General features: G+C 46.9%; 1 protein-coding gene across 6 annotated transcripts in view; it reads left to right on the top strand.

Annotated features, from left to right (window-relative positions):
• Nucleotides 1–19,495, top strand: part of LOC138472139 (cyclin-dependent kinase 11B-like) — a 945,042-nt gene that overhangs the window by 627,476 nt on the left and 298,071 nt on the right. The window lies entirely within an intron of this gene.

Here is a 19,495-nt window from a genome sequence, read left to right as displayed (position 1 = left end):
GCAGCAGAGCACTTTAAGATCACCACCTAGGAGGCGGTACCTGAACAAGATTTTGTGGAGGACATTCTCAAAGAGAAACCCCCCTCAAGCCAAGCCATTCCTCCCTGAACTCTATTAAAAGAAGGTTGGCCCCCTCCCTGGCCACGCCAAAACAGACCCGGGCAGTGAAACCAAGAGTGGAGAAACTATTTCAGCCATTTCCTACTGACCCTCAATATATTAAAGGCCATGCCACACCTGACTTCTTGGTAGTCACTACCACCCGGAAACCGGCAGGGGTACCCCTTGCTACAGGAGAGTCATCTCCGGATAAGGAATCTAAAAGGTTGTACGCCTTAGGTAAACGTGTTACCTCGGCAGCTGCGTTCACCACACTCAAAGCAAACACTACGTTGCTTGCCAGTTATGCAGACGCACAATGGAACCTTGTACGAGAAGGTCTCCAGAAGGTTCCTGAACCCTCTAGGTCCAGACTACTCACCATTGTGGTCGAGGGCAGGCAGGTAAATCAAAATATAATTAAAAACACTCTGGACACTGCAGAGATGGCAGGCAGGTCCCTGGCCCAGGGCACACTACTCAAGCGGCATGCTTGGCTCCGCAACTCGGGTTTCAAGCCTGAAACACAGGCCGCTCTTATTAACAAACCTATAGAAGAGACCATTCGAGGGGATTGGGTCCTCCGACGTATTCCATATCTATGACAGTAATCACCACAACTGTGCCGATTACTGTCATAGATATGGAATACGTCGTCGGACCATCCCATCGAAAGAACGTTACCAGGTAAGAGTAACTTGTTCATCTCTTCGGTAAAGCGGTTGACGATGCTCTGTAGACGGCCTAGAAAGAGCATGAGACTCTTAAATCTTTAAAACAAATAACACAGAAGCTCCACCCCATCCCCCCAGAGGGGAGGTGGTTCTCGTCGGTCCTTTCGAGGCCAATCTCGTGCAAGTCAAAACTACAATACGGGAAACTGGAAATCTGGACAAGCATCCGGAAGCCCTGCCAACTACCCACCTAGGGGTCAACGACGCGGCAATTGCAGAGGCCCCAACCGCAGAGGAACCACAGCCTCTGGTCAGAAATGACCAACGGATCCAGGTCCCTTCCCATGTCACCCTGGTCGGTGGGCGTTTAACATCTTTCCTTGTGGCATGGGAGGGGATAACTTCAGACCAGTGGGTCATAAAGACAGTCACCCACAGGTACTGCATAGAATTCGCCCGACCACCACAGTTCAGACAGCCACGATCACGACGCCTTACGCCAGACCATCTGCAGATCCTGGTTTAAGAGGTGGAAGCGCTTCTTGGAAAGGACACCATAGAAGCTGTCCCCATTCTTCAGGTAAACAAGGGTATTTATTCAGTGTACTTCCTTGTATCCAAAAAGGACCTCACCATGCGCCCTGTTCTAGACTTGCGCCCAGCGAACAAATTTATAAAACCTCAAAAGTTTTGTATGGTAACGCTAAATGAAGTGATCCCATTGTTGAAACAGGGGGACCACATGGCAACACTGGACTTGAAAGATGCATACTTTCATATTTCAATGTTGCCAGCGCATAGGAAATATCTAAGGTTCATGATAGAGGACAGACACTACCAATTCAAGGTGCTCCCCTTCGGCATTGCCTCAGCGTCAAGGGTGTTTACAAAGGTCCTGGCAGTAGTGGCAGCACACCTGCTCTATCTGTCCCAGTTTACCCTTACCTCGACGACTGGCTCGTAACAGGGAACTCTTACGATACATGCGTTTTGAACACCCAGAAGACCGTAGACCTTCGGTTCAGTCTGGGATTCTCTATCAATGAGAAGTCGTCCAGTCTAGTCCCCAGTCAAGTAAAACAATTTCTGGGGGCTCTAATTCAGATCAAGGACGGCCTCGTCTTCCCCTCCGAGAGGATTCAGAACATGCTTTTTCAGATCCCTCAATATGTGGCCAGTCGAGAGGTGACTATACGCAAGGATTATGCGGCTGCTAGGTATGATGGCGTCATGCATATACTTGGTTCCGCACGTGCGCATGCGTCCCATGCAAGAGTGGCTCAACAGCCAGTGGTGTCAGGCCAGCGGACAATGGGAAGATCTGGTAGTTGTCTCGCCAGCCCTCGTTCTCTCTGCAGTGGTGGTCGAGGGAAAACCTCTTGAAGGGAAAGTCCTTCACCACCCCCGCAATGGAAGCCACTCTCACGACAGACTCATCTCTCACGGGGTGGGGGGGGGCTCACCTGCTTCACCAGACAGTGCATGGAGTGTGGTCCCCACAAGTAGCATCCAACCGTATAAACCTGTTGGAGCTATTGGCAGTATTCAAAGCCCTGAAGGGCTTTCAGACACAGCTACAGGGGAAAACAGTTCTGATACTTACAGACAGCACCACATCCATGTACTACTTAAATGAACAGTGGGGGCACACTCTCCAGGGCTATCCAAGCTGTCCCAGAACATTTGGATGTGGGCTCTCAAACACAAGATGTTCCTCCTGTCCCAACACGTCCCAGGAGAACTCAATCTTCTAGCGGACATGCACAGCAGAGATTTCCCACTGCCTTTAGAGTATGAATGTCATCTACACGAAGACATAGTCTCCAACGTCTTCGCAGAATGGGGCTTCCTAGAGATCGACTTGCTCGCAACTCAGGAGAACGCCCAATGCCAAGACTACGCCTCCAGATACCACCAGAACCGCTCCAAAGGGAACGGACTCTGGATAACATGGTCAGGGAAATTTGTCTAAGCCTCCCGCCCCTAACCCCCACCGCCCCCCCGCCCCCGACTCCCCTGCTCAACAAGATTGGGCACAAGATGCACCAGGAACCAGTTACAATGATAACTGTTGGGCCCACCAACCCTGGTTCTCGCATCTGATGGAAATCTCCCTCTCCCGCCCTGTGATACTACCATGTCCATACAACATGTTGTCTCATGACAGAGGGGAGACGCTACACCCATGCCTGCAAACTCTGAACTTGGCAGCCTGGCTCCTGAGGTCTGAAGATTCAGAGCTGGAAGAAGACCTTCCCCCTGTTGGAAAGGTTGATCCTAAAGTTCAACCTGAGCTAAAGTCTTTACTGGCAGAACGTGGCCCCTGTCAGGCAAACTTCATTAGAGGTCAAAGAGTGTCCTACTCTTGTTAAGTGCATCACACTGGTATACTCCTGCTAAGAGAGAACTGCCCTTCAAGCCTAGAGCACACACTACTCGGGGCACTGGGGCTTCCATAGCATTCATTGCAAATGTTCCCCTAGAGTCCATTTGCAAGGCGGCAACCTGGGTTCTGTATACACCTTTACAAAACATTATTGCCTAGACACTCAGACAACCAGGGTCCACAACAAACTACCTGCGCATGTGGTATTAGGCTGGGAGATTCAAATGGCACCTCAGGTGAGCAAGGCTAAATATCGTCTTGAGAATATTATACAGACGATAGTCGGAATTAACAAAAGTTTAAATGTAATTTTATTATGTTGCACATGGTAAAAAAATGGACAGGAAGGATGAAGCCCATTCAAGTAAAAACTTAACAATGAATCACATAAAAAACACAACAGAGAGAAACATACAAACTGGTATTTTTTGCCATTCAAAAAAGTGTTTGTGCTAAACCCTCAAAGTGGTGTTAGTAATTGGTAGGTGACTTAGTCAACAATTTTGTTATACAGAACGAAACAAAAGTCCCCACTCGAGGTGTGTCTGACACTTTTTTGAATGGCAAAAAATACCAGTTTGTATGTTTCTCTCTGTTGTGTTTTTTATGTGATTCATAGGAAGAAGTCGTCCTTATATGGGCTTCTCTGTCGAGGTGAACCAAAATCAAGGTGGTTGCAGATTCTGCCATAGATTTAGACACCGAGCCCACGGCCCAAATAATATTAAATAATTTAGTCAAATAAGGGGCCAATACACAGTGCTAAAGGTTTTAGAGAAACCTGTTCGTGAGGTCTGGGCCTGGGGCCTTCCCAGACGGAAGGGAACAAATTGCGAGCTCTGTTTCCATAAGTGTAATAGGTTCCTCTAAGCGATCCAAGGACTCCTGAGTCACCCGAGGCAAATGTGCCTTCTGTATGAATTCCTGGGCTAGTTTCAGGTCTGTCTGAAACAGAGCTGAGTGCTCCCTAAAATCTTTTTCTATAATTTGGAGTTTCCCTCCCTCTGAGTTGATAGATTTCCCATTGGCATCCTTCAGAGAATCAATATGATTTCGCCCTGCCTGCCTTTTCAGCTTGGTTGCTAGCAGCTGATTAGCCTAATTTCCTCTTGAATAATATTGCTTGGTTCTCATAATACCATATGCCGCCTGACTCATGTGATGGACTTCTAAGGCCTTGCCGGCCATTCACAAGTCCCTGAGCAGATGCCGGGATAGTCTCCTTTTGTACAGCTCCTCCCTCTCTTGCAGTTCCTCTTCCAGCCAAGCCTGAACCTTTCTCCTAATTTCCCACCTAACCACTGTTTGTGCTGTAATGTGCCCCCTAATGACCTCCTTCCCAACATCCCAAACCGTGAGATAATCTCGCCCCCCCAACCCTCCCTCCCCGTGTCATTTTCAAAAAAGTAGTGAACTATAGCTTCAGAGACACTATCTCGGAACTGAGGGTCACTCAACACTTCATTCATACGCCATAATCTCGTAGGAAGTGGGATTGCATGGAAAGGGGCCATTGTTAAGGATACTGGGGCATGATCGGACAGAGCCTGCAGGAGGATTTCTACATCTATTAACTGGGGAACCAATTTGTCTGAAATGAGGAACATGTCTAGTCTGGAGAAGCCCCCATGTGCCGCAGAACAAAAGGTATCATCCTGCTCCTCCTGATGAGAAAACCGCCATGCCTCAATAAGTGAGTGATCGTGAACAGAGAAGTGAGTGCTTAAAAATTATTTTTATCTGCAGCAGAGGGGGGCAAGGTCTTATCGACTAAAGGGTTAACCACAGCGTTAAAATCTCCCGCTATGAGTGCACCCTCAGCCTGTTCATACAATAGTTTCGACAAAGAAGCAAAAAACACCTCCTGATGGGATTTAGGCGCATATAGCAAGACCAAAGTAACTTTCCACCCCGTACCTCAGCCACCAGCATAATATATCTCCCATCCCTGTCAGGTAACACCTTCTGCACCTTCAGGGGGGACATCTCTACGCATCAGGATAGCCACTACTCGTTTCTTTGAGCCGGTAGAAGCGCAATATCTAGGGGGATAAGACTTTAAGCCGAAACTCATCTGATTGCAGGAGGTGAGTCTCTTAAAGAAACAAGAGGTCAGGATTAAGAGTAATTAATCTGTGGAATAGAGCTTTCCGCTTTAGGGGGGAGTTTAAACCTTGCACATTCAAGGTGAGGCAGCTAAAGTTCTGTCCCAGCACTCCTTTCACATACAATCCCCTGCTTAGCCCTAAAAACGAAATCTCCCCCAGTGAGGACCCACCCCCCTCGAATATCTCCCCTCATGTCGCCCCGCAAAGCAGCCCATTCAAAGACAGAACAATCTCCTCGCAATACAGCATTCTTAAGGACAGAAGTGAGCCCCACATCTCATCAAGAGAGCATCCGCACTGACATTATGATAGAAGCAACCAAAATAACATATTCAAATGGATTGTGTCCTCCCACGTATTCCTCATCTTATTATAATTCGTTATCTTCAGCTTTGCTGCTTCGGAAAAAAAAAATTCTCTCGGCAGAGGGCGCTGTGCTCGAGATCGTGGCGTCAATTGTCCCTGGACGGACTCCGTACTCTGACGACGTCACCGATGGTATAAATAGCTTGAGCCGCGACCGTTGCTTCAGTTACGTTTTTCCGATTGCTTCGCCATCGAGAACGGCGCGCTTGAGATTTTCTGTGAAGAAAATGTCGTCATCTTCGACACCCAAGACTGGGTTCAAGAAGTGCTGTGGATCAAAAATGTCGATCACGGATCCTCACCGGGTTTGTCTCTGGTGTCTCGGTTCCAGTTACCGGACCGACGACTGTGGTTCCTGCCACTCCATGACCGAGAAAGCTCTTAGTGAGAGGAGAGGTAAACTGTCGGTGGGGAGGGAAGCCTCTAAGAAGGCTACGTCCAAAAAATATAAGAAAGCAACTGAGTCGAAGGAATCGGATCGCCAAAGGCACTCCAAGAGATCTCGATCTAGGAGTAGATCGAGGCACTCTTCTTCCTCGTCCAAAAAAATGAAGGAGACGTAGATCTCCATCATCCTCTTCAGAATCGACCAAAGAAATTCGATGTCCGACAATCGGATTCTCCCAGAAAATGTAAAGCCATACCTCTAAAGTCGCTCCATTGGACGACAAAGGGAAGTCCAAGACTACCATGGTAAAAACCGGTAGTGTCGAGGATACTATAAAAACTCAAGTCGACGCCAAGTCGCCGAGGACTCTCTCGAGAGTCGAGCACCTCTCCAGTGCCATAAAAAAAACATAAGTCGTCGAAGGCTTCAACGATTTTATCGACAAAACCAAAAACAACCTCGACGCCCGTGTCGAAGTCATCTTCGAAGTCATCGAAGATTCCTTCGACAACTTTGAAGGATTTCTCTATTCATTCGACGCGTATGGTAGAGGAAGAAAGAAGATTCACTCCGTTGCCCAGATCAGAATTTAAGTCCATGCCCTCAATTTATGAGGAATCTGGCTCAGAGGAAGACGAAGTTACTCCTTTTGGAGTTTCATATGGCACAAAGCAAGTTCCTGAGGCACTCATTGATCAAGAATCTAAAATGAGAGACCTGAGTGACACTATACATTCTGCCAGTGGAATTGACACCTCCCCAGAATTGGAGTTTGCCAGACCTGATCCTGCAGAGCATGCAGACCCTGGGTACAGGAGTCTTATGACCAGAGTAATTGAGTAATTGAGTATATGGGTTGGGGTAACACTTCACCTGTTTTTGAACAGGATGACATGACGGATATAATTGTCAGAGGTCCTCAAAAAGATCCAGTTCTCCCCTTTCACAGGGCTCTTCAGAGGACGGTGGTGAAAAACTGGGAAAAGCCTGAGAGCATTGCTGCTGCAGATAGTAATTTTCCCAATAAATACAGACCAGCTGGTACGGATCCCGAATACTTAAACAAGCATCCGACTCCAGAAAGTCTAGTCATTCAGGCAGCATCCACATCAAAGCAAACTGCATATCCCAATATCCCTCCAGATAGAGAGGATAAAAAAGTTGATTCCTGGGTACGTAAAGTTTTCACGTCAGACGGTATGGCCCTTAAATCTACAAATGTCACCTGTACCCTGGCCAGGTTTACCCATACCCTGTGGGACTGTATTTCGGCGGCGGCTGATCATATTCCGGAAGGAGAGGGAAGGGAAGGCTTTCTGAATATAGTCAAAGACGAGAAGGAGGCAATGGGGGAATGTCTCCAGTCTGGACTGGATACTGCTGATAGTATCAGCAGATCCATGGCTGCAAGCATTGTGCTACGCAGATTTGCGTGGTTGAGGAAGTCTGGGTTTGCACCACACGTGCAAGCCAGACTCCTTAACATGCCCTTTGATGGCTCGAGGCTGTTTGGCAGCAAGGGTTATGAAAGCCTAGAAAAACTTCAGACCTCGAAAGCGGCGGTTAAATCGCTTGGCGCCTCCATGCGCCAGCCTCTAAAACCCTATTCCGGCTCATCATCTTGGAGGGGTCGTTCCTTTATTTACTACTCCTCATTTAGTAGAGGAAGAGGACAGGCTTCTCAAAGGGCAAAAGAAACTTCCCTCGTGGAAGAGGTGCAAAATCAGCCTCAGGAGCGGCATCAGTACCCTCAGCCACTCCTGCAGCCGCCTCAAAATCCCTCTGAGACCTTGTTGCACAAAACACCAGTGGGAGGCAGGATCTCTCAGCATCTGAAGGAATGGCAGGGCATTACCTCAGATGCTTGGCCACTGGAAACAGTAACGCAAGGTTACTGTCTCCCCTTCCTAAAAAGGCCTCAATCATCCACCGGGAGCCAACTCCTTCAAAATTCCAGATCCGCACCTGTTGCAGGAAATTTTAACCTTGCTAGAGAAAGGTGCCATAGAACAGGTACCTGTAGCGGAAAAGAACAGGGGTTGGTACTCCCCATACTTTCTCATTCCAAAAAAGGACGGAGGACTGAGACCCATTTTGGACTTGAGAAACTTGAACAAGTTCCTCAGGAAGGACAAGTTCAAGATGGTGACTCTTTCTCAGATCCTTCCGGCTCTCCAACTCCAAGATTGGTTGGTATCATTGGACCTTCAGGATGCTTACTTTCATGTGCCAATCCATCCAAAGCACAGAAAGTACCCGAGGTTCGCGATTGGCAATTCTCATTTTCAGTTTCAAGCTCTGCCATTCGGGTTGACCTCCGCCCGAGGGTTTTCACCAAACTGTTGGCGGTTGTGGCAGCGAGTCTCAGGAGAGGAGGTATTCACATATATCCCTACCTGGATGACTGGTTGATCAGAGCAAGTTCTCCAATACAAGCTCAGGAACATCTTTCGATCACCTGCCATTTTCTCCACAAATTGGGCTTCTCCCTCAATTTCAAGACGTCCCATATACCATCATCCCAAAAACTCCAGTTTATCGGAGCAGTCTTGGATACTTCCTCGGGAAAAGCCTCGCCTCCCAAAGTGAGAGCTCTCCACATCCAGCTGATGGTAACCAAGTTCCAGAATGCCCAACGTCTACCGGCCTTCGATTTTCTCAGGTTGCTCGGCCTCATGGCATCCTGCATTTTCCTTGTACCAGAGGCCAGGTTTAAAATGAGATCCCTTCAATGGGCACTCAGAACTCAGTGGTCCCAGTTCTCAGGGAATATGTCGGATTTTCTGCAAGTCCCGAGCGCAGTTGCTCAGGATCTTCTATGGTGGGCTTGCAACGACAACATTCTCGAGGAAGAATCTTTTTGGCAACCATGGCCGGAGATAACAGTAGTGACGTACGCCTCACTCACAGGGTGGAGAGCACACACCAACGATCTGACAATCAGCAGACGTTGGTCTCCATCGGAGTCCAAACTACACATCAACCTTTTGGATCTGAGGGCAATCAGACTAGCGCTGAAGGCCTTTCTGCCCTCTGTACAGGACAAGAATGTATTGTTAATGACGGACAATACAGTGGCCATGTACTATCTCAACAAGAGAGGTGTAGGGTCACTACCACTATGCAGAGAGGCAATGCAGCTCTGGTTCTGGGCAATACGAGAGGGAATCTCTCTATCGGCAATTCACCTAGCCAGAGAGAAGAACACGGCGGCAGATGCTCTGAGCAGGCAGAGCACAGTCTCCCACAAGTGGGAGCTAGCTCAGGAAGTCCTTCTGGAGATCTTCGCCCTTTGGGGAACCCCTTAAGTGGATCTGTTCGCCACCGAGATCAACCGGAAGTGCGATCAGTACTGCTCAAGGGAATTTCCTCAAAGTGGGGCTCTGGGAGACGCATTCGTAGTGGAGTGGAAGTTTCCACTACTGTATGCTTTTCCCCCAGTCCCTGTGAATCCTCAAGTAATCAGGAGGTTGAGAAAGTTCAGGAAAACCATGATCCTAATTGCCCCGGATTGGACCAGGAGGACGTGGTACCCGGACCTTCTCGACATGTCCATCTGCCCTCCAATACGTCTTCCGCAAAGAGAGGATCTTCTCTCTCAAGAGGAAGGTCGGGTTCTCCATCCAGAGGTCAAGACACTCAACCTTCACGTATGGTTTGAGAGGTTGAGATACAAGGATTGGGATCTTCCGGATGACGTAATGGAAGTTTTGCTTTCGGCCAGAAGGCCAGCCACAAAATCTTTGTACCAATGTCACTGGAACAGGTTTAGTAACTGGTGCAAAGATAAGGATGTGAACCCTTTTCAATGTGGCACTCCAGTAGTGCTCTTTTCTTTTACATTTAGCTAATCTGGGGCTCCAGATAGGAACAATAAAAGGATACCTTGCTGCGCTGTTCATTTTCAAGTGCACCTCGGATGAGGTTTCATATTTCAAAATACCATTAATAATTCAATTCTTATAAGGGCTTACTAATGTATACCTTCCAGTACCTTTTCATGTCCTAACTTGGGATTTAAATTTAGTACTAAAATTCTTGACTTGCATACCTTTTGAGCCTCTGCACTCCTGTCCATTGAGGCTTTTAACACTAAAAACTGTCCTTCTTGTGGCTCTCATCAGCCCGCAGGGTTAGTGAACTTCAGGCTGTCTCATGCAAACCACCATATACTATTTTTTATAAGGATAAAGTTAAACCTTCCTTTTTAACAAAGGTAGTTTCCGACTTCCATTTGTCACAAAAAATAATACTAGCAACATTTTATCCTCCTCATTTGGGCAAGGAAGAGGAGAGATTGCATAGACTACATCCCAAGAGGGCTCTTAGTTTTTACATATCGAGGATGTCTAAATACGACAAGATGACCAATTGTTTGTGGGTTATACTGGTCATAAACTGGGCTTATCAGTAACAAAACAGACCATATCCCGCTGGATCATTTTGGCCATAATTGAATGTTACAGATTGGTGGGAAAAGACCCACCAGATGGGCTTCGAGCTCATTCTACAAGGGGAATGGCTACTTCTGCGGCTCTAAAGAGGGGAGTCCCGGCAACAGATATTTGTGCAGCTGCAACTTGGAAAACAATGCATACTTTTATCAAGCATTACTGCTTGGATACTGCCTCCTCCAATGAGGGGTTATTTGCCAAAGCAGTTCTGCATTCTGTACATGAAAACTGTAATTAGTACTCCCACCTCCAAAATTGCCACTGATATGGGAGTCTATCATAAGATGAGGAATACGTGGGAGGACGCAATCCATTCGAAGAACAAGTTCCTTACCAACTGTAACATTCTTTCGACTGGATGTTCCTCCCACGTATTCCTCATCAACCCTCCCATCCTACCCGACAGTACAGTTTACGTTTTCTTACACTTTCCTCTCACGAAGAGTGCATCAGTTATGAGGCACGCCTGGGTGTTCCTCCTATGTTTCATCGAAAAAACAGAACTGAAGCAACGGGCGCGGCTCAAGCTACTCATACCATCGGTGACGTCGACAGAGTATGGAGTCGGTCGAGGGACAATCGACGCCACGACCTCGAGCACAGCGCCCTCTGGCGAGAGAATTTTTTTCTTTTATCGAAGCTGGAGATAACGAATTATCATAAGATGAGGAATACGTGGAAGGAACATCCAGTCGAAAGAACGTTACACTTGGTAAGTAACTTGTTCTTCAATATAAGTAAAACAATCTTAACTTAAAATAAATGAAAAAAAAAATAGATATGCCAAACGGAATAAAAACAATGAGAGCAGAACAAAAGGCCACATCGGCCTTCACAGAATATTGTAACATTGCACTCCGGCGATAAAGTGGACGCAATCCATATCTGGGCGCCCGGTCAAACACACTCCGTCTCGTCTTGAGTACAACTCAACACCCAACGCTCAACATATAACCATATTAACATACAACTTGACTTTCTGTCCATAGCTTCCTAGGAGGCAGAAAAGCTTTGGCATCTTAAACACCAAATTTTAGCTAAGCATATTTTATAAGAAAGTTGCCTCTGTCTAGCAATTAGGACCAAGATTCTATAGACTTCGAGAACCTTGTGTTGGAGACATTTCACCAGATCAGGGGGGTCCATATTCCCCGTCTCCCTAGCCTGAGAGCTCCCCAACACCGCCCAACCCTAGGGCTTCCTCTTCATGTCTTTTGGTGTAGGGCTAACTGATAGTTCCCTTGAAGCCCTGTGTCCCCCTTCAACACCATCAGCTTCAGGGCCTGCCATCATCTCCTTCGCTTCCTCCTCTGAGCCAATAGCGTAGGACCGGTTGTGCATCTCAAAAAGAAGCTTACAAGGGAACCCCCGGCGGTAGCTGACCACCTTCGCCTGAAGCCAGGTCGTAACTCTTTGGAGGCGCTTGCGATTTGCTAGTGTGTATGGTGATAGGTCTTGGAAGAAAGTCCATTATAGATCCCCTTAAGTTCACTGGCTCTGCCTTTCTAGCCGCTGCCATTATTGCCTCCTTTTGGTTGAAGAAGTGAACTCTAGAAGGAACATTGGGGAGGAGATTTTGTCTCTGCTGGAGTGAGGAGTAGACCCGATGGGTCCTGTCCAGAATCAAGTCCTCCAAGTCCCCAAGGGACAACAGGCTTGAAAAGAGCCTTTACGTAGTCGGGGAGGTCTTAATCCAGAATTTCTTAGGATGCCTCCCAAGCAAATGTTGTTCCTTCTTGAGCGGTTTTCCAAGTCTGCCTGCTTAGCCCCCAATTCCTCCAACCGCTCCTCAATATTCCTGACCCTCCCAGCAAGCTCCTCACTCCCATGTGTTTGCTCACAAGCCAAATTTTCTAGATCATTGACTCTGGCCTCTAATCCAGATAGGTGAGAATCCAGATCGGCAATGGAGCGAGCTAAAGAGTCTTTGGAAGATTTAATTTCCGATTTTATCTCCTGGTTGATGTCACGTTTAATGGATCTCAACATTTCCACAAAGCCTTCCATGGACAAAGAAGATTCCGGGGAAAAGTCTGCCCCCTGCGTAGCATGTACATCCGCTTTAGTAGTCTGCATCTTTTGAACAGCCGGAGCAGAAGGGGCCAAGTACGCTGTGATTTCGCTCCCCTTATGCTTGTGTGTAGACCTGGGCATTATCAGGGAGGACAAATGAAAACTAACTCCCCCAGCCCAGGAGGATGCACAGGACGAGGGCTCACCCGATGCCACCTCCAGCAATGCACAAGTGCATTGCACGAGCAGATTGTCACTCAGGAGCAAAACAGTATGGACAGAGTGCTATCCAGGATAGGGTTACCTGCCTCCAGCCCTAGAACAGCCCACTGGAGTTCCGGGGGAGCTAAGCTCCTTATCCAGCAAATTTGATGAATTCCAAGATGGTCCACTTTCGCAGCCACCCAAACCTCACAGACAGGTAGCACAGAGAGACAAATCTACACTCACAGACTACCAGCCCCACTTGCAGCTTTCACTCTCTCCTCTCCTTCCCGACAGCAGTGTTCAGCTTCTATTCTCTTCCCCTGTAGACACTCCGCCTGAGCCGAGTGTCCGCCGTGTCTCTCGGGAACCAGACAAACCGCTCCACTCATGCAGCAGGGTGGGCCTGTGCAGTCAATCAAGCAGGGCCAGGTCTGCCACCTCGGACCCCGCTGCTCAATGAGGCCCGCCAGGATCACGAGCCAGAGGCACCTGCTGTGTGGTTGGGGAGAGTGCGGGGGGGTCCAGTCGCTGTAGCAAACACATGTTAATTCGAGACAAGGACTCAGCTTGCCCCCCCCACATCACCTCCTACCTCTCCCGACCGCTGTCGTCCTCCGATCCATGTCCTCCAAACCGGAGCCGATCAGGCAGTTTCCTCCCACCGCACTCCCGATGGATGTCTCCAGTGCCGAAGGGAACCAGCGCTGCCGATCCGCCTCGCAGGGGGCCCGATCTCTCGCTCCTCCCATTCCTCGCCCGCACTGCTACCTCTCTTCAGGCGGCGCTCGTTCCAACCAACTCCCAGTTGCCATTCACTTCCACGGCCGCTGTCGTTGCCCCTCAGCACTGGGTCACCAGCTCATTTGGCAGCCGCAGCTCCGAAGCTCCAACGGTCCGCCCGCCACTTTGCGTAGATCTGCGCCTTCCCTTCCTGGAGTTGCAGGTGTCGGGCTCACTCAGGAGAGCGTCGAGCTGGACCAAAGTCTGTCTCCCCAGTCCAGAGAACCTGTCGCCAACTTTTATTGCTGAGTTGCAATAATAAGGGCATTTCAATATGCATGACCAGGGCCCTTCCACAGAGCCTACAGCAGCCGCGTCTGCATGGCGCGCTGCCTTGCCACGCCACCAGTGACAAAAGAAATGGTGAAAAAAGACTGGGACCTGTTTTAAACAAAGGCTCAGACACCATCTTGAAAAACATGGCTCCTGCGATTTAACTCAACCGATGTTCGCGGTCGGGAAAAATCATGGTAGTTTGTTGTAAAACCACTGCCACCAGCCATTTCAAGAGGAAAGGGTAGCATTCGACTTCTACGTAAGTTTCTAGACATAGGGGATACTAAGTAACCCATCCAGCACTCTATAGTAAGATGGTGTGTGCTGGGTCTAGGAATTTGGAAATACTAGTAAAGTCAATTTCACTTTACTTTCTCTGGGAAACGGTTTATCCCAGAGAAGGTATTTAAACCTGGGGACAGCCTAAAATGCTTCCCTGTGTCACTGCACTGAGGGTGCTGTGTGACACAAATGAAAAGATGATGCCTATGGAATTGTCTAAAACTCCACAATCAAAGAACACAAGAGTAAAACACACATCAAAATACATGAGCGAGTTGGAAAAAAGGCTCGCACTCTTTCCAGGTAAAAATATCAAGTCCCCAAAATCCAACAAAGTTGCTGGGGGTCTCTAAGGTGAAGGGAATTAGCACATTTATGAGAATTCTCCCTAACATCACTGCACCCAGTCCCACTACTAGAATCCTGCTATGGTGTATTCTGTGAAGCCCCTGCACCCTCTTCTAACTCTCAAGTGAAGTATTCACCTGTTTGCCCAGTTTTCCTAAGGAACTCTGACTTTTGCTACTAAAGCACCTATTCTGACACTGCCTGTTTGTCACTAGTCCTAGTGACGCCCCCTTCAACCCCCAACCACCCTCTTCTGCCACTGAGAACACTCATGCTCCAAGAATAAGGGAAAGACTGTCAAGGGATTGTGACTTCTGCATAGAAAAGAAAATAAGTGGTTAAAAGTTACTTACTTGTAAAGTGTTGGTTGGTAACTGTAATTCTAACAAGTTACAAAAGTTCTTACTGATGTTGAATGTGATGCACTATTCTTAAAAGTATGGTTGACATCTTTTCTTCCTTAGCAACTGTTTTGCCAGTCTAATAGAAAGTAGAGCTATTTTACTCTCCTGTGATTACGATGTGCCTCTTCCCAAAAGTAAAGTGTTGGTATCAAAGATTAGTCCTTTGAGGATAATTGTATGCATGTCCCCCAACTGGGTCTTGCTTCCACTGACTTGCAGCTAGCCTGTACAGGATAAGTCTGTATTGGGTTGTGCCTACCTAGAATAACTGTTCAGTAAAGTGGAACATTGGGTTTTACTTTCCCCTTCATTGCGAGATTAAAAAAGTAGGTGGCTTTTACTTACCTTGTGTTAGCTGTGTGCCATCCAAAGATAAGTTACAAGAGTTACTCATTACCTCAATCTGGGGTTCCCTGATTTCAAAAGCACCTGTAATTGAATATTACATCCTTAGGTTGTACTCAACTAGTATTACTGTGTGTTATCACAAAAGTAGTAGTTATAGGTTTTTACTGCATCTAGAATAAGTGTTCCACTATTCACAAAGAGTATATTGTCAAGTTGACTAAGTGATTTGTACTGAGAATCATTAGACAACTGGAAGGGTGTACTGCCCTTGCATTACTGAATGTAATTGTAAAAAGTAACCCTTGGTTTTTACTCCCCAAGAATAGGTTTCACTTGTACTGAATGTGTATGAAAAGGTTTTGACTCCCCTAGAACTACTGTTAGGTATTTCAAATAAGGTCTATACTTCGATCTTTGTACTTTCAAGTATAGTGTTGTGTTTTTATAGTGTGATTTCATATAATGTGTTAGTACTTACCCCTAGAATGATCTGGGCCTACCTGGATTTAAATAAATCCTTTATTTTTACAATACAAAGTGTTTCAGCGTTTCTTTGGATCATTGCCTGGCTGCTCTGTCTAAGCTACCATGAACTCAGGTGGTACAGCCTTATACTAAGAGTGGAGTCGTGTACTGCCTCAGTTGAATGGTTTTACTAAGCCCTTAGTTGGACTTCTGAAAAACTGTCCTAACAGTCCGTTGCAGGGCTTCTCTAATCGAGACGAATTCAGAGCTTCAGCACAGCAGCAGGGCTTCACCGGGCAAACCAACAGTCCAGGAGTTGCAGCAGGCGTCTCTTCCAAGTTCTTCTACGGATTACTTTGTCCAGTGGTCGACTCGGCCTTCCAAGCCAAAAGCCTCACCTTTTTATGCAGGTTTCTCCCATTCATTTGCAGCCTAGCTGTCACTCACACAGCAGTGTGGCTGTCCTCCAAGGACAGCCAGCCGGCCAATCACCTTTCAGTGCATTCCTGTAACCAAGGGGATTAAGCACAGGGGGTTTCGGGCACCTCCCTCAATTCCTGCCCCTGCCAGACATACTGGAGCCAAAGGCGAGATTCACCAGTGTGCACCGCCAAAGACAAAACGAACAAAGGGACCAAACCTGGTATGGCACGCAGAGTAAATCTCAAGAAGGACCTTTCCAACAAGAAATGGAGAAAAAAGACGACCATGGCCTTTTTGACAAAATGGGCACCCATGAGTGTTTTACTGCAGCTGCAATTGAAGCGAGCGGTAAAAACACACAATGGTAGTAAAAAGTAAACCACTGCCACCAGCCATTAATTGTAGAAAGGGTAACCTGAAAATGTTACATGAGAAACTAGACAAAGGGTCTACTAAGTAACCCCTCCAGCATCCTAATGTAATATAGTGTGTGCTGAGTCTAGAAAGCTACAGATGTAAGTAAAGTGAATTTCGCTTCACTGCTCTTGGAAACAGTAGTTAATCCAAGAGAAGGTATTAAACCTTTAGGGAAATCGAAGAGACTTCCCTGTGCCACTGCACTGAAGGTGCTGTGTGTCACAACGTAAAGATGATGCCTATGGAGTTTGTCAGACTCCAAAGTCAAAGGAAATGGAGTCCAAATCACAGAAAAATACATGTGAGAGTGGGGGGGAAAAAGATCTTACTCTCTCCAGGTTAGAAATTAAAAGTCCTAAATTCCAGCAAAAAGAGTCGGGGGTCTCTAATTAGAGGGTAATTCGCTCATTTCAGAGAATTCTGCCTAACACTCCCTAAAGGCCTTATTCTGAACCTATTGCCTTTGAAAGTGCTTGTTCCCTTACAGGTCTTAAATGTTGAACACTTTAATGCTGGGATAATTGACTGCCTGAAACCCATTTGGGAGAATCTAACTGTTCTTGTAACCTATCAGTCTGTTCTGATCTAACCCTAACCTTTCCTGCCTGGAAAAACTCAATATTGCAAAGGTGATACTATAATGAATGTTATACTGACCTCAAATGACCTCAACTCTGGGTGCTGGAACATGTGTAACATTTCTGAATTACTCTCTTGTTTTATTGTTCACTTTTTGAATTGAACCCTAACTTTAAATTAATGTTACAGCCAATTACTGCTCTTTAAAGAATGCTTAAATATATATACATATATATATATATATATATATATATATATATATATATATATATATATATATATAATAATTTATTATAACTGTGTAAGTGTTAACTTGGATATCTGTATTTACTGGTTTCATTGCACAACTCTACAGCTCACATTACCCCTCTTAAGATAACCCTGGCTGCTCAGTCACACTAGCAACTTGTGTAGTACAGGCCTATATTAAAAGGTAGGTCTAATACCAAGGAGACAAGTCTTGTGTAGTCTCATACCAGTTGGACTTCATGAATTCTTAGCTAACAAGCAGTAACTCTTTTAACCTGTTTTGGGATGGCACACTGCTAACACAAGGTAAGTAAAACCTATGTACTTTTTAAAGGAGCTATCCGCAACTTAACAGGTAAGTATAACCTTAGGCAGACCTATTCTGGACAGGCTAACAACAAGTCAGGGGAAGTAAGACCCAGTTGGGGACACTCATACATTTCTCCTAATGGGATTAGTAAAGTGAATCCAACAGCATTACTTTTGGGAAGAGCAGGACCCAATTCACAGGTGAATAAAGTAACCATGTATATACTTTTCAGAAAAGTGCAACACACATTCAAGGTAAGTAAGAACATTTGTAACTGTGAGTTATTACCAACCAACTCTTTCATGAGTAAGTATTTATCAATCCCTTTCCTTATCCAGTCCTTCCCTTATTGTATAGCTTGTGTTCACTTAGAGGCATAAGAGGGACCCTCGTGGCAGCTGTAGGCAGGGTGAGAATGGCTTCAGTTGTTCCAGAGTAAGTATTACTTTAAAGTTAGTCAAAGGTCTAGGGACTAAGACACAATAAGAGGATTACGCAGTGGGCCTGGGTGAACTGGATGAGTGGCCTCCCAATCATATCAAACACCCCAAAGCTATACAAAAATCACAAAGGCTTAAGGTAGGTAAAATACCCCAGCCAACATGGTTACCTCCGCACAGAAGAAGAGTTCCAGCAGGAAGACTTCAGGATCTGCAGCCAAAAACCTGGTCAATGGATTCCTTCGTCAAGAAGACGGAAGACTGGACTTTAGAAGGACTTTTGCGCAGGCATCACAGGAGAAGGCAAGAGTTTCCGTGCGGCTCGATGCTGCTCTGTGGATTTGGAACCCTTTTCGGGAACCAGGAAGAAGACTGAATATCGGGGGTCGGATTCTCGTCGTTTGCAAGGTACAGCACTCTGATGAGGGGACTTTTCGGACTAGATTCGCATCTCTGGGGGTCCACCAGGATGGCCACAAAGTTTCAGCAAGATTCGGAATTCCGAAGACTGTGCACCGCACAATGGCTCTAGGCCCCAGGGTATTGGTGTATTGCAGCCCTGCAAGCTCGCAGCACGACATCAGATGGCTTAAAATGCAGGTTGTCTTGAGTCTAGTGGGTCTCACCCGGCTCTCGGTCGAGGGGGGGGGGGGTTGTCATTTTCAGAGTCCCTGGGTTGATTGGAAGGAAGGCTAACCGGCTCTAGTTAATCGGCAGGCTCTCCGGTCGCTGGAAACGGTCTCAGCCACGTTTTCCTCCTTTTCGTGTTTGGTTCCAGTGGTCGACTACTTCTTCAGCTGTCAGGATCGGACGTTTATGCAGGAACCCAGCCAATCAAACAGCCAAGCAACATTCAAACTTGAGGGGGAGGGTGGGGTAGGGGGGTGTTTGGTGGGGAGGGCGGCAGGGCGGTTGCTGGGAAGGGGGGTTGGCAGTCCTTTCAGGACAGCCAGCCCCAGTTTGAACTGGATTCTCCCAGTCAGGCTGGAAGACAAAGGGATGCAAAGTTTTGGACTTCTCCCTCGCTTCCTGCCTTCACAGACACTCTGGAGCTGGGGCGGGGAATCCACAGGATTCCCACCGAAGGTAAGAAGATACAAAACACATAAAGTAGTTTCCCACCCTGGATGTCAGGCATGGAATAAGAAATGACAAAGGGCACTAAAATGGCGAAAAAAGAAAGACTGGCCATTTTGTTAGAATGAGCTCCCATGGATGCCGTGGTAACAGTCCGCAGTAAAGGTGCACCGAATTAATAAAAAGGTTCACTGCCACCAGCCATTAAAGGTAACTTTGTCCTTGTAACACAAATGTTATAATTAGAATAGGGAAGGGGGTACCCAGTATCCCACAGCACTCCACATAAGTTGGGGGTGCTAGTCTCCGCTAATAAAATGTAAAAGGGATACAAATATCCTTTCTACCCTAGGGAACTGTAGTTCTCACAAGGTTAGCCAGAGAAAGTTAAAAGGGGAGCCC

This window comes from Ambystoma mexicanum, chromosome 8 (assembly GCF_040938575.1).
Source record: "Ambystoma mexicanum isolate Mex_15411 chromosome 8, UKY_AmexF1_1, whole genome shotgun sequence".
Lineage (NCBI taxonomy): Eukaryota > Metazoa > Chordata > Amphibia > Caudata > Ambystomatidae > Ambystoma > Ambystoma mexicanum.
The sequence above is the reverse complement of the archived record's forward strand: the minus strand, read 5'-3'. Positions and strand labels throughout refer to the sequence as shown.